Genomic DNA, 14,919 nt, shown 5'->3' on the forward strand with positions numbered 1-14,919 from the left:
GGCAGATGGAGTGGAATTTCCAGCTTTGGACTTTATTTTGAGGACAGTAGACAGAAGAAAGCTCCCCGCTGCATCATGTTTTGCTATTCTTTTATTCCTTTTCACAATTTTAAATGCTCTCACTGGTTTATTTACCTACTTATGGTCTAGCCCATTCTTTTTCCACCTAGAATGTAAACAGCATGATGTCAGAGACTATGTCTTATTCTCTACTATAACTTCAGCCCTAGAAAAGTACCAGGTACACACAGAGGGTATTTAATTAATAATTGTTTAAGAGTGAATGAATGAACTAATGAGAAAAAGGAAAGGAGAGACATAGATTTGGGAGTGTCCCGTGTACTTTGCCTTTATTGAGGGGAAAACCTCCCCTCCCCACCCTCCATAGGGGAGAGGTGCAGCTCAACAAGTTTTGTCTTTTCAGGAAGTGAAGTGCAGATGAGGGTGAGAAAAGGGCTAGGGAGAAGGATCAGGGTGAGCTGACCCAGAAACTGAAAGCCTAACTGAGGTCTGGACACCAAGTTCCTTTTCCTTAAGGCTCTGTGATCCATGGGAAATAACCTGGCCTTCACAATGAACTCCAAAAGATTTTAGGGCATCTGGGTCAGAATCAGGTCTTGTCATACATTCATGGGAAATAACCTGGCCTTCACAATGAACTCCAAAAGATTTTAGGGCATCTGGGTCAGAATCAGGTCTTGTCCTACTTCCCAGGCTTTGATCTCTCAACCTCATGAGACTATCAGCCCAGAAGGTCCTTAGGGATCACCTAGTTCCTTGGACTCCCAGTGTCTTAGGTCCTTAGACTCTACTAACAGACATTCCCACTACCACCTACCCTGCTCTTGTGCTTCTTAATGTTAAACTGACAAATTCATGTCAGCTACTGTATAGACTTTATGTTTTTGAGAGGTAAAGTTCTTTTTCAGGCTACCCCCTGCCTGCTTCTTCTCCCACTTTCCGTCTGTTTGTAATCCTGCCCTGGGTGAAGTCTGAGCAAGTCAGGTCCTGATGCTTCACTCCATGTTCTAAGCCCTATTTCCTCACCTCTTCCAAAAACCTGCTTCTGCTTCTCCCCCAAGTCTAGACAGCAGGACCATATCCATCATGTTCAAGGATGTCAAGCCTGGCATGCAGGAGAAACTTCCTAGAGAAGAGCTCTTCCTCCCCCAAAATGTCCAAGAAATGTGGGAAACTCATGGTTGAGTTTGAAGTGATCTGCCCTCAAAGTTCTCCAGGCATCAGGAACCTTACTTGAGCAGGGTTTTCCTCTATGACCTGTGTTCCCTCAGGACCAACCAGGGACCTTTCCAGAGCTCAAGAATTTCTGGATCATTCCACCAGTGATGGACCTATGACAGGGTAGGAGGGCTCAGGGAGGGCTTTTGTACTGCTGAGTGTTTTCCTGAGAATATATTATAATCTTTCAAAGTTGTAAAAAAAAAATTAGTGGGAGCAGACAACATCAAGGCAGGGCCCCTGAAAGAAAGGATCCACCTCTCTCACACAGGGTTTGGGCTCTCCTTGTGGCTTGTGGATCAGAATAGACAGGGCTGAAAAGATGGCTGGTAGTCCAGGCTCATCCACTCCTGTTATCTGCTTGGCCAGCTCTGTCAGACAAGTCAAAGATCCTTGTTTCTGAGAGCTGTGTGTTCAAGCTCCCAATTAGGCACTGGGAAGCATAGAAGACTCTTGCTGATTTGGGCATCAGAGAAATGTGTATTCAAACCCCAGATCTGCCCTTTCCTAGTTATTTGAGAAAGACATCTTTCCTCATTTGTAAAATGGAGATTTTATGTGGGTGAGAGAATACATGAGAAAACATTTGGTGCAGAGTGTGGGATATATTCCCATGGTTATCATTATTATTAAAGATGCCAGTGATGACCGCAAGTATCCCAGCCATGCAGTCCGTTCCTGAACCAAGCATCCTTGAGGGCATGGAAGCTGGGGCTCTGACCCTCAGCATCTAACTGCCCCATTGCCCCCTCAAATCACCACCCACAGTTCTACAACTCAGCACTGCTCTGGGATCTCAGACCAGTCCTTGTAGTCTCTCTGGTCCTCCCTGCCCTTTCTGAACCATTAGAAGCTGGACCACATGACCTCTAAGGGCTCCATCTGGCTTTGCAATTCTGTGTCCAGTTTCCTAGGGTCTCTCTGGGATAGTTAAGTACTTTGTGTACAAGCTCCTGAAATGTTCTTATCCAGAGGTCAACACGGAGGCAGACTGTGAGGTCTCAGGACTTTGGAATACCCTGAGAGGGTGTCCTGCTTTTCCCATGTGCACACACCCCCTGCTTTACTTCCCCATTTACACAGAATGGCTGAGCTAAGATTCACTGAGTGCCTTCTATGGGCTAGGCTCTGTTCTAAGTGTTTTGAACAGATTAACTTATCTAATCCTTATAACAACCCTACACAACATATATAATATAAATTCCATTTTAAAATCAAGGAAAATGGGGGATAGAGAGGTTAGTAACCCAAGCCAGTAAGTGGTGGAGATGAGGGTCCAGCTCAGACAATCTGGCTGCAGGGACTGGTACTCTCCTCTTTTCTCCCAACACTGCGCTGAGTCCAGAGAGTGAATGGGAACTTCAAAGTCACACAGCAGCTTATTCAGTGATCACTGACCGTTAAGCCACTGGAAGAGTCATACTGAGGGCAATAAATAATAAGCCGAAGAGTAAAATATCTTGGCCTCTCCCTTTCTACATACTCCCTCCACCCCCGAATCCTGTGGGCTGTGTACTAAAAGTGGAGAGGCTAGGGTGTGGCCTTGTGGTAAGTGCCAAGGCTGGCCTGGCCAGACTGGCCCCACAGTGGTCAGCCCTCCTCAGGGCTAAGCTTGGCTGCCTCTCCCATCCACCCAGAAGCACAGTCAGAGGGGGTGAAAGTGCCTGTGGTGGAGGTGAGGGCGGGAGCAAATCAGGAAAACATATTAGAAAGGGAAAAGGGCAGGGACCAGGATTAGGGGAAAGGATGGGGTGGAGGGGGAAAAATACCCACTGTATGTACCAGACACAGGGCTAGGGACCTTCCCGTACCTCCTGCAAGGAAGGCCCTGTCATTACCCTCATATTATAAGGTAAAAAATTGGGACTCAGAGTGATGGATTACCTGCCCCAAGTTATGGGGTGTGTCTACAGTGAAAATGCATCCCCTCTCCATTACAGAAGACAGGAAAGAGGAAGGGAGGGGGGAGAAAGGAGGAGGGAGTGAGGTGTGGGGACCTTGGTACTCTGCAAGGGCAATGACCCCAGAGCTGTTCTTGCATCTCAGAAGGCTCACTGGGAGAATGTTTATCAGAATCCTCCACATTGAGCCGGAGCGTGACCTCCCAGCCTGTCTGTGCCTGCCCCGTGACTGCCTCTAGATATAAACAGCCTATTTATTAACCCTAGGAAACTGGCTCTTCTGTCACTTAGCCTTATCTCCTGGGATGGGCGGGCTTGGAGAGCAGAGGGTGCCTGGCCAAGAGTTTCTAGACTGGGAGGAGCGGCTGCTAGAAACCTGATGATCACTAAAGAGCCGTGCCAAAAGAGGCCATGGAGAACCCCCATTCAGTCTGCGTCCACCCCCTTGCAGACTCACTCAAGGCAGCATGATGGGTTAATAAGCCCCCAAAGCCTTGGACCCAATGATTGCCACTTTAAGGGAATTAAAGCTTGACTCATTATTTTCCCTAATGATCCCCATCATTAGATCACTGTGGTGACACCAAATGAAATCATGGCTAGAAAGGCACTTGATAAATTGAACTCCCTCCAACTCCCACTCCAGCACCTAAGTTATCCCCTCATCCAGTCCCTTCCACCCCAGCCCCCCAAAATCTATGCCCCCCATTCAACTAGTTTGTCTTAACACTCACCCACCACAGGCTTACCACCACACACTAAGGAATGAGGGTTGTAATCGTATTTACCTACTTGATTATTGGAGGAATTAAATAATATACTTTCTATGAAGTTTAGCACCTCTGTATGCTCAATCAGTATCTTCATCTATCAGATAGCTTCATCTATCACCAGGTGACTCTAAGTTCTGCAAAAGGCCTCCCACAATGTTCGTATAAGTAAACAGGAGTGGGAATATTTTTGAATGGGAGATCAGAGATGAGGCAAGAATTGGCCAGGATCAGAAGGGGAGGAAGTGGATTTTACGGGCAGCTTGAAGGACTGGAATGACAACACCAAGAATGCTGGAATTTCTGGGAAAGGGAGGGCATGTGCAAACACAAAAAATGGATGAAAAGTCATAGGATATTTACAACTCCGGAAAGAACAGAACAAACACCATCTCATTCCAAGGCTAGTGGTGGGACATGGTGACCTTTCAGGGACACAGGAGCTTGTGGTTATAATTGCGAGGTGTTGAAAACTCTCTGAGCTCACAAGTCTCATCCTGCTGGTTGCCTCTGCAGAGTCAGTGAGAATCATGATCCCCTCTCCACTTTGCACTTTCAGAAACTTCTCCCAGTGTTTACAATAATATTGCCTTATCCAGAGCCTTGGACTATGTCCCTGTTTCTTCCATTCTCTCTTATTCCCATTATATATATATATATATATATTTAATAGTTTGAATATATATATATTTAATAGTTTGGGAATTTTTATTCATGTAATTATAATTGCATTCTTCTTATAAAATTAAAACTTGGCAACTAAGGCTGAAAATCCCATTTCACTCCTCTTGCTCTTCATTTTTGTCATGACTCTTCCCCTACAGCTTAATTAACAGTATGTTTCTCCTTCCAGAATTTTCTCTGTGTACACACACATACCCACACACCATTTAAAATATATGTGACAACATTTTTTGGTTTGGATTCTTTTCTTCTTCTTTTTTTTTTTTTTCTTTTCTTCTTTTTTTATAAGTAGACTTACACATTATTATTGTGCTACAACTTGCTTTTCTCACCCACTATATGTTGTAGAGATCTGTCCATGTTAGCATTTTTTATCTACTTAATTTTTAACCACTGCACAATGTGGCTGTTTTATGGCTTATTTACTCATTTCTCCCCTCATTCCACATTTCACTGCTACAAGCAATGATGCTGTGAACATCCTTCATACACTTTCTTGTGTGCATGTGATTTTATATCTCTACGGCAGAAATCTGACAGTAGAAATGCAGGTTATCAGGGTATGAACAACGCCTGCTGAATCTTAAGTATGGATTTTCCCTGGCCACTCCCAGTCATTTCTTTTGGTCCAAGGGTACCACATTTAAATCACCAGCTTCCTGCTCCTAACTCCCCTCTACCCAGAGGTCCCTGAGTTTCCTCAAACCTGTACCTGAAGAGACCTTCCCTCCCCACAGCACCCCCTGCTGGTGTACACGCTACATTCTCCCAGTTGCCCAAGGGTGGAAACTGTTCAGGGTTCTCTCCTCTCTCCCGTGTCTAGTAAGAGGTCAGATCTTGTGGAGTTTATCTCAGTAATGTCTTCTGATTCTCATTTCTCCTCTGATTACCTTTGGCCACGATTATTTAAAAAATCTAATAGTCTCCTTGTTCCCTTATGCAATACACCATATGTATCTTAATAAAGCACAGTTGATGTCATTCTCTTTTGGTTGGTTCCTACCAATATAAAACACAGTAGGATCTCCTTGGTTTGCTCTTCACAGACTTCTCCAACCTGGCTGTTTTCTCCCTCTAATTTTTATCTTTTCACATCCCTCCTCTTTCACATTCTAGGCACACCGATCCTTTTGCATTCCCAAATGTGCTTGTATTTCTTGCCTCCAAGACTTGGTTTCTCTGTTTCCTCTCCTAGAAGTCTCTTTCCTAGCTCTGGCTATTAAGGGTTTATCAATCCTTCTAGGTCCTGCCAAATACACATTAAAAATTTGAGTTGAAGGGGTCTGACACAAGTAGCCAATTTCTTAGCCTCTCTAATCATCCATTTTCTTCCTTATAAAAAGCACATTGATGCTGTCCAGATCCATGAGGAACTTCTGGTTAAATGATACATATGAAGCTCTAAGCACAGTGCCTCCTACAGAGTAAATACTAAATAAACCTTAGCTCTTATTGGCATCACACTTCTTTTACAAAGCTGTGCCTGGTCTCACTGTCAAATGGACTTTCCCACCTTCCAGGGCTCTCTATTCTAGTGGACATTTAGCCATTCCACTTCTTATGTCTAAGTCTGTCTTCACACTTGATAATGACCTCCTGAGGGTCAGGGATCCTCTAATTCATTTCTGCATGCCTCAGAGTGTCCCCAGCACAGTGTCTAGAGCTGAACTGAATGTAGGGAGAATAACACACTGTTCTCCATTTGGAGGTGCTGAGAAGGAAAGAGAGCCACTTCTACAGAATCAGGAGACAGCTTTGGATTCCACCTTGGCACTCACTGGTTGGTGAGAATCCATACACGTCCCCCAGTTTCCTTATCTATAAAATGAGGAAAATACTACTACCAGCCTTACAAGGTTGAGGTGAGCTTCTGTGTGCCACATAACCACACATCCCCCAACACATCCCCAAAGCAAAATAGTAAGAACTTTCTAGTTGTTTTTTGAATCTTAGTTTGCCTGCTCACAGTAGCTGGCCTCCCCCTTGTGGAAAAAATTCAGATTGCATTCTATGAGTCTATAAATAATCTGGGAGCCAGAGCTTATCTCAGCATTGTTTATATCGTTGAAAAACTGAAAACCAACCAGGCCTTCCAATAGGAGGTGGCACTGGTGGTAAAGAACCCACCTGCCAATGCAGGAGACGTAAGAAACCCAGGTGTGACCCCTGGGTCGGAAAGATCCCATGGAGAAGGACATGGCAACCCACTCCAGTATTCTTTTTTTTTTTTTTTTTAATAGTCCTAAGTCATTTATTTCCCCCATCTTGTCCCATGCCTTGCTGAAAAGTCAATCAATCAATATAAGAATTCTGAGACACCCACTAAAAGAAACTCTGTTCTGGCCATTTCTTCCACTATCATATATGGACTGTTTCTGAATTTGAAGGACTATCACTCTCAAGTATCTCTTGTAGACCTAATCCACTGCTAGATTATACAGTACGTACTTTTCCATGATAAGAGTTTGTGGACCTTCATTTATCAATTTGATCATCAATTAAAAGTCAAGAAGGGAGATTTGATGTCTGATCTAATTTATTTGTTACTCTTAGAACATCTCATTTTTGACTGGACTCAGACTTAGAAGTAGAAGCTCTCAGAGAGGACAGCCTCCGTCTCTTGGCAATCTGTTCCTGCCATTTTTCTTTGGCCTCCTTCATTCTCTTGGCCAAAAGTTTAGCATATTCTGCAGCCTCTTCTTTGTTTTTCTTAGTACGCTGTTTCTTCAGAGCAATACACCGGCGTTTGTGTTGCAGAACTCATGGAGTCACGAGACGCTGAATCTTGGGTGCTTTAGTCCTAGGTTTCTTACCTTCTTTGTTTAGGGGCTTTCGCACAACATACTGGCGGACATCATCTTCTTTAGAGAGATTGAAAAGTTTGCGGATTCTGCTAGCTCTTTTGGGACCCAGGCGACGAGGCACTGTAGTATCAGTGAGTCCAGGAATATCCTTCTCCCCTTTTTTCACGATGACCAAGTTGAGAACACTCAGATTGGCATCCACAATGCAACCCCGTACAGATTTGTGCTTTCTGTCTCCAGTCTTCCTTGGTCTGTAACAGGAATGCCCCTTACTCAGTAGCAGGCGAACTCGGCCATGGGTCAAGACACCCTGCTTCATGGGGAAACCCTGCTTATCGTTCCCGCCACTGATTCGGACCACATAACACTTCCATTCTTCACCCAGAGCGTCAGCAGCAATTTCTGTGGCCATACGCTTCTCGTAGAAGATACGAAGTTTTCGTTCATTGTCCACTTCAATGAGCTTCTGGCAGCCAGTGGCCGGGAAAGAGATGTTCAGCTTCATTCTGAAGTGGTCGACAGCCTTCGAGGCACCACAAAAAAGAGGCACTCCAGTATTCTTGCCTAGAGAATCCCATAGACAGAAGAGCCTGGTGGGCTACAGTCCATAGGGCTACAAAGAGTCGGACAGGACTGAAGCAACTTAGCATGCGCGCACACCATACAAAGGGAAATAATCGAGCAATTTGAATATAATGAAATAGATGTCTAGGGGGTACTTATAAGTAAAACTCTAATTATACACATATAAACTTTGTACAATTTTGTAAGTGTCTACACATATATGGAAGGATAATACATTAAATGTTAATAGTGCTTATTTTGGATAGTGAAATTCAGTTGTTTTTCACTTGGGGTTCACTTGGATTCAACCCCAAGTATGTGAATCCTGTTGAGGGGCAGTAAAAGTCCAAATCCTGTGACCCCATGGACTATACATTCCACGGAATTCTCCTGGCCAGAATACTGGAGTGAGTAGCCAATCCCTTCTCCAGGGGATCTTAACCAACCCAGGCATCAAACCAGGTCTCCCACATTGCAGGCAGATTCTTTACTAGCTGAGCTACCAGGGAATTCCATTGATAAGGAAATCCCAAGATAAATGAAAACAGATCAATATGCGCTCCCTGGGCCTACTGCATGCAGACAGCCCAGGCAGGAAAGGGTGGAATGGAAAGCCAAGGGGAATAAAGGATCTTGGGCTGGAGTTCTGGGAGCCTCTCAGAAGTGGGCCGATGGGGGCTGTGTATCCACTGTTCTTGGCCAGGCTGATCTGAGGTCCCGAAACTGACCCTTTGTTCCCAGCAGCCGCCAGACATGCAGACAAAGGCAAGATGCCAAAACCATCCAGGCCTTGCGGGAGACACTGACTGGTGAGTAAGTGTATCCTCTGAGGCTCTAGTCTAGACTGGGGGAGCACCGGAGCGTGAAAGAGGATCAGTGTGGTAAGTGTTGGATACCAGGAGCACCTTTGGAACTCCGGGGACAGAAAGAACCTCCCAGCAGTTCAGGGGCAGGGAAGGTTCCTGGAAGGGGTTGCAAATAAGTTGGATACACATTTGTTCAGCATTTTACCCAGGAGTTTTCAATGATTCAGCACCCAAGGACCACCTAATGGATGGATAGCCAGAACATACAAAGACTGTACATTTTAAGCTTTTTGTTAGTTAGTACTTAAAATTTAAACAATATAAGAAGTAAAACTCTTATATCAGTGAAAAGGACAAAACTACTTTTAGTCTTCATCCAAAGTGTATATATCTGGCTCCATGAGGGAAGGTCAATTTTACTTCTGGTTGTTCTCGTTTCTTTTTCTTTCTGCTATATTAGAAAAATCTGAACTTAAAACTGTAGGTCATCAGTGACTGTGGAAAACAGTATGGTGGTTCCCCAAAAAATGAAACACAGAATTATCACGTGATCCAGCAATTCCACGTTTACACATAGACCTAAAAAATCTGAAGCAGGGACCAAACTTGTGCTCTTAACTGTTGAGCCACACTACCTTCCCAGATGTCCAGAGACAGAAACTTTTAAACTAGAATGACAAAAGCTGATTCCAATAGTACCAGAGCATAAATGAATGTCAAAACTGACAGTTACATTCAGGGCCTTGGAGGAGAGCAGCCATTTAGAGAGCCATGAAAATACGAGGCAAGCTAAAGTGTAGGTGCTTGGTTGTCTTCATTGCAAACAGAACCTCACTCCCCATTAAACAGGAAGTGTGATCTCGGAGTTCTAAGTCACAGACTTGTACAAGCAGCAGAGTTAGGCTACTCTCCAGAGTTTATGACACAGTGTCCTCCTGTCCTTTGCTTATGTCCAAAACACTGAGAAACCAACATAATATCTGCAAGCCTGGGAGCTCATTCCCAGAATGCAAGGCTGGTCCAATATTCATGAATCAACGTAATTCATCCTATTAACAGACTAAATCAGAAAAACCATGAGATCAAGATATGAGGCAAAAAATGTATTCAACTAAATCCAACACCTATATATGATAAACTAAGAACTGAAGGGAAATGACACATCCAGATGATGGAATATTATTCAGCTCTAAAAAGAAATGACCTGTCAAGTCTTGAAAAGACATGGAAGGAACTTCAGTGTATATTGCTTAGTGAAAGAAGCCAATCTGAAAAAGCTATATACTGTGTGATTCCAACTATATGACATTCTGGAAAAGGTGAAACTATGGAAGCGGTAATAAAGATCAGTGGTTGCAAGGGGTTAGGGGGAGGGAGGGAAGCAATGGCAGAGAATAAAAGATTTTACAGGTGGGTAAATATATTCTGTATGATATCATAATGGTAGATACATGTCATTATACATTTGTGGAAACCTGTAGAATATATGGCAGCAAGAATAAACCGTTATAGAAACTATGGACTTTTGAGTGAATATAATGTGCTCATGTAGGTTTATCAGTTGTAATAAATGTACCACTCTGGTAGGATGTTAAGACTATTGGATGCTGTGCCTATGTAGGGAAACTCTGTCCTTTCTTTTCAGTTTTGCTGTGAACCTGAAGTTGCTCTAAAGAATCAAGTTTATTAAAAATGACTGGCACATCCATACAATGGAGTGTTATTCAGTGACAAAAAGAAATGAGCTTGTTTTCACAAAAACTTATGACTTTTTAAAATTTATTTTTTAATTGAAGGATAATTGCTTATGACTCTTAAATGCATATTATTAAATGAAATAAGTCAGTCTGAAAAGGCAACATGCTGCCGCATGATTCCATTTGTATGACATTATGAAGAAGGAAAAACTACACAGAGAGTAAAAACATCAGTGGTTTTCAGGGATGTTGAGAGAGGAGGAGAGAGTTGAATAGGTGAAGCACAGTAGTTTTTTAAGGTGTTGAACTATTTTGTATCATGATATTAATTATTATATTAATACCATACTTAATATCATGATACTATAACTATGGATATACATGGCACTATGAAATTGTCAAAACCCATAGAAACTTTACAGCAAAAACCTTGAACATTATGTTCAATTTAAAAAAATAATTTATGCAGTAGGGGGAATCTCATAATGGAATTTAAACTTTGATAAAATAAAGTATATTACATATTTATGCAATAACCTCACCAAATAGGGTGAGAGGAAAAGGTATTGACCCAATTATCTTGGGAAATGAGTGAAGTGAGACTAGAGTCAAGTAAACTACATATAAGCAGTGTACTCTGGTTGCTAAAGTTGTTTTCCACAGGGGTTCAGGTTAGTAATCCTAAAGCTACTACACATGTATACTGGAACTGAACAATTAAATAAATGAAGGGCAGATGGTGAAACCCTGGAGTGAGAGATTACTGTTAAGCTAGTGGGGAAGGCTAGAATGACCTACATGATACTGGATTAGATTTGGAGATGTCAGTATGAAATGATGTTTAGCTTCATGCAGACTCAGATGAGTACATATAGAGAGATGTATAGGTATGCTTACATGCATGGGTTAATATAAACATATATGTTTCTTTGCTCTCTCAGCTGGGAGGGCCAGAAACTGACACTCCAATAGCAGCAAGCATATCCAGTGTTCATATCTTGGTTTCATTTTTATATAACAGCTTTATTGAGATTTAATTCACATACATCTAATTCACCTATTTAAAGTGTACATTTCAAAGTTTTCCAAAGCAGCTGCACTATTTTGCATTTCTATCAGCATTGTAGAGTATGAGTGTTTCCAGTGTCTATACATCCTTTCCAACAGCTACTGTTGTCCATCTTTCCAATTACAGCTGTCTTTGTGGGTATGAGATGGTATCTCACTGGGGTTTTGATTTGTGTTTCCCTGATGGCTAATGATGTTCAGCATCTTTTCATGTGCTTATTGGTCATTTGTATATTTTGTTTGAAATAATGTCTCTTCAGATCCTATGTCTATTTTTAAACTGAGTTATTTTTCTTTTCAATGGGAGTTCTTTATATGCAGCCACATTGTGAGGCACTGGGGGGTTAGGGCTTCAACATATGGATTGGGGGGGCAATTAACAGTTGTAAGAGGGGGTAATTTAGCCCCCCAAAACAACTATTTAAATTATAATGAGTGTTATAAGAGGCCCTGACTGTTTTCTTTTGCTCACTCTCCCATGATCTCTATCTCATATTTATATACTTTATGTAAATAACAATACATTTACATACTCTCTCATTGATCAAGAAGTAGAAGAAGTCCTTTATATATGCAAAAGAAAATAACAGGAAAAAAGTTTATACTTCAGAGTTCCTTAGGATGCCCTATGTTTCATTACAATTCATACTTCGTAAAAAGAAAAAAAAAATAGGGAATTCCCTGGCAGTCCAATGGTCAGGACTTGACACTTTCACTGCTCTGGCCCAAGTTCAATCTCTAGCTGGGGAACTAAGATCCGGCAAGCCATGCAACATGTCCTAGATAAGTAAATAAACCCTGACACAGGTGACCATGACAACCCACACACAGCTGGATCAACAGGGTTGAAGAAGCCACTGAGGGAGAATGTCCCCTGGGTCCTCCAGACCTCACTGAGAGAAAACCATAGATTTGCACTAAGATATAGCTACAAGGATATTTGTTCTAGCACTTTTTAACAAACTGAAAGTTGGAACAAATTAAAGAACTGATTAAATAAATAGATACATATATCCCAAATAAATTTGTAATGATCAAAAACAATGTTGCCAGATACTTATCAAAATGTAAATGGTAGCTGAGTATACCTCAACATTAGTACACCTTCTCTGACCCTCTAACCACGCCTTCTGTGGACTCTAACCAGGGCTACAGGAATAGAGACAGGCTAGAGTTTGAAGGTAGGATGCACAATATCAGGTTCTCAGCAGGACCCAGGAACCGGCAAGGACATCAATAGTCTTGGAAATACAATGTGCACATGGTGAGATTCATTCAGCAGTCTCTCTGGAATGTTCCCCAGGAAAACTGAGATGCAGGTCCCTGTGGTTTCAGCTGAGGAGGAGCAGAGTTCAGTCAAATGCTGTGTTTTAGATTGGGAGATGTTGTAAGAAATAGGAGATTTGAAGACAAATATCTGGGCTGGGATTTACCTGCTGGCTATTTGACCTTGGGCAAATCACTTCACCTTAATGAGCCTCAGTAAAACTGGAAATAATAACTGTGTTGTACTAGTTACTTTACTCCCCCCCCCCCCCACCGCTTTTAAAAAATTAAGGAAACAAATATATTTTACAAAACAACCTAATTTAAAGTAGGGATGTATGTGGGTGCACACATGCATGCTAACTGTTCCCTCTGCCCAGCACACTTCCACTATTTCATTAAGACTTTCCTCAAAGATCAAGGAGGCCTCCCTGCCTACCTAATCTAAACTTAACCCTCTCCACATTTCCCTTACCCCATCTACTTTTTCTTTGTGTACAACACATCACCTCTACTATACTATGTAACTTACTTGTATATTGTGTTTATTGTTTATTGACTATCTTTACTTACCAAAATAAAATTTCATAAAGGTAAGGGTTTTTGTCTGATTAATGTTGTATTCCCAGAACCAGGAAGAGGGTTTGGCTCATAGATGCTGCTGCTGCTAAGTCACTTCAGTCGTGTCCGAATCTGTGCAACCCCATAGATGGCAGCCCACCAGGCTCCCCCGTCCCTGGGATTCTCCAGGCAAGAACACTGGAGTGGGTTGCCATTTCCTTCTCCAGTGCAGGAAAGTAAAAAGTGAAAGTGAAATTGCTCAGTCCTGTCGGACTCATAGCCTACCAGGCTCCTCCATCCATGGGATTTTCCAGGCAAGCGCACTGGAGTGGGGTGCCATTGCCTTCTCCATCATAGATGCTAGTCATTGAAAAAAATATATATGTAGCTGTAGTATGTTTCATAAAACAATGCTTATCACAAGGGATACATATGTAATACTTTACAGTATTTTATTTTTTAAAATGGTCACATACAAGATTCCATTTATACGATGTTCCAGAAAGGCAAAATTAACCTATAAAGATACAAATTGGAAAATAGGTTCTCAGCATGCAGGGGAAAGGATTGATTGGAAAGGGGCAGAATTTTCTGGGGATATTAAAATGTCTTATATTTTGATGGCATGGTATACAACAAATTTTATATTTTATTCTCTGTGATTTACATGCAAATTATTCTATTTAAAATTTAACCCAACTTTTATTTTATTTATTTATTTATTTATTTTTTCTCTTACATACGTTGTAATACTTCTCACTCTCAGCCTTTCTTAGTCCCCAAGTTCTGCACACACTTTACCCCTTTTGTAATTTTATGCTTTCCCGGGCTAGGAGACTGCTCAGCGAGAACACCAAAAAACAGAATTGTGATTGACTTCACACTGGTGGCCCTGCCCCATCTTCCCGGGATGCTCTTCCATTCTCTCGCCCGTCTGGAACAGCTTTCTCTCAGGTAAGAGCAGACGCGGAAGCTACCCTGAGCCCGGCGGAGCACCCTTCCAAGCCCTGACCTGAGCGGGCAGTTTTGTTTTGAAAAGGAGTGGGTTCGGTGTCGTTCGTGATTTGGGAAGGTAACTAGTTCCAGGTACAAACTCCCGGATAACAGCAGGTATGCTGCTGCTGCTGCTAAGTCACGTCAGTCGTGTCTGACTCTGTGTGACCCCATAGACGGCAGCCCACCATGCTCCCCAGTCCCTGGGATTCTCCAGGCAAGAATACTGGAGTAGGTTGCCATTTCCTTCTCCAATGCATGAAAGTGAAAAATGAAAGTGAAGTCGCTCAGTCGTGTCCGACTCTTAGCGACCCCATGGACTGCAGCCTATTGGGCTCCTCTGTCCTTGGGATTTTCCAGGCAAGAGTACTGGAGTGGGGTGCCATTGCCTTCTCCATATTTTATTTATTTTTTTAATTTAACCCAACTTTTAAAAAGAACTGGCAAATAAAAACAATTAGTCTTAATAAAGATTTCATCCCACTTACTGCTGTACTGGGTTTCAACCCATAGTTTGAAAAACTGACTTACGGGTTGCTGTGGAGTTAAGGCTAGACACCTTTGGT

The 14,919-nt window shown here is 42.4% G+C and overlaps 1 pseudogene; it reads right to left on the bottom strand.

Moving 5' to 3' along the window:
• Positions 1-7,112: 7,112 nt before the first annotated feature.
• The window catches only part of LOC122439688, a 29,595-nt pseudogene continuing 21,788 nt past the window's right edge, over positions 7,113-14,919 (bottom strand).

The sequence above is a fragment of the Cervus canadensis genome, chromosome 4, assembly GCF_019320065.1.
Source record: "Cervus canadensis isolate Bull #8, Minnesota chromosome 4, ASM1932006v1, whole genome shotgun sequence".
NCBI lineage: Eukaryota > Metazoa > Chordata > Mammalia > Artiodactyla > Cervidae > Cervus > Cervus canadensis.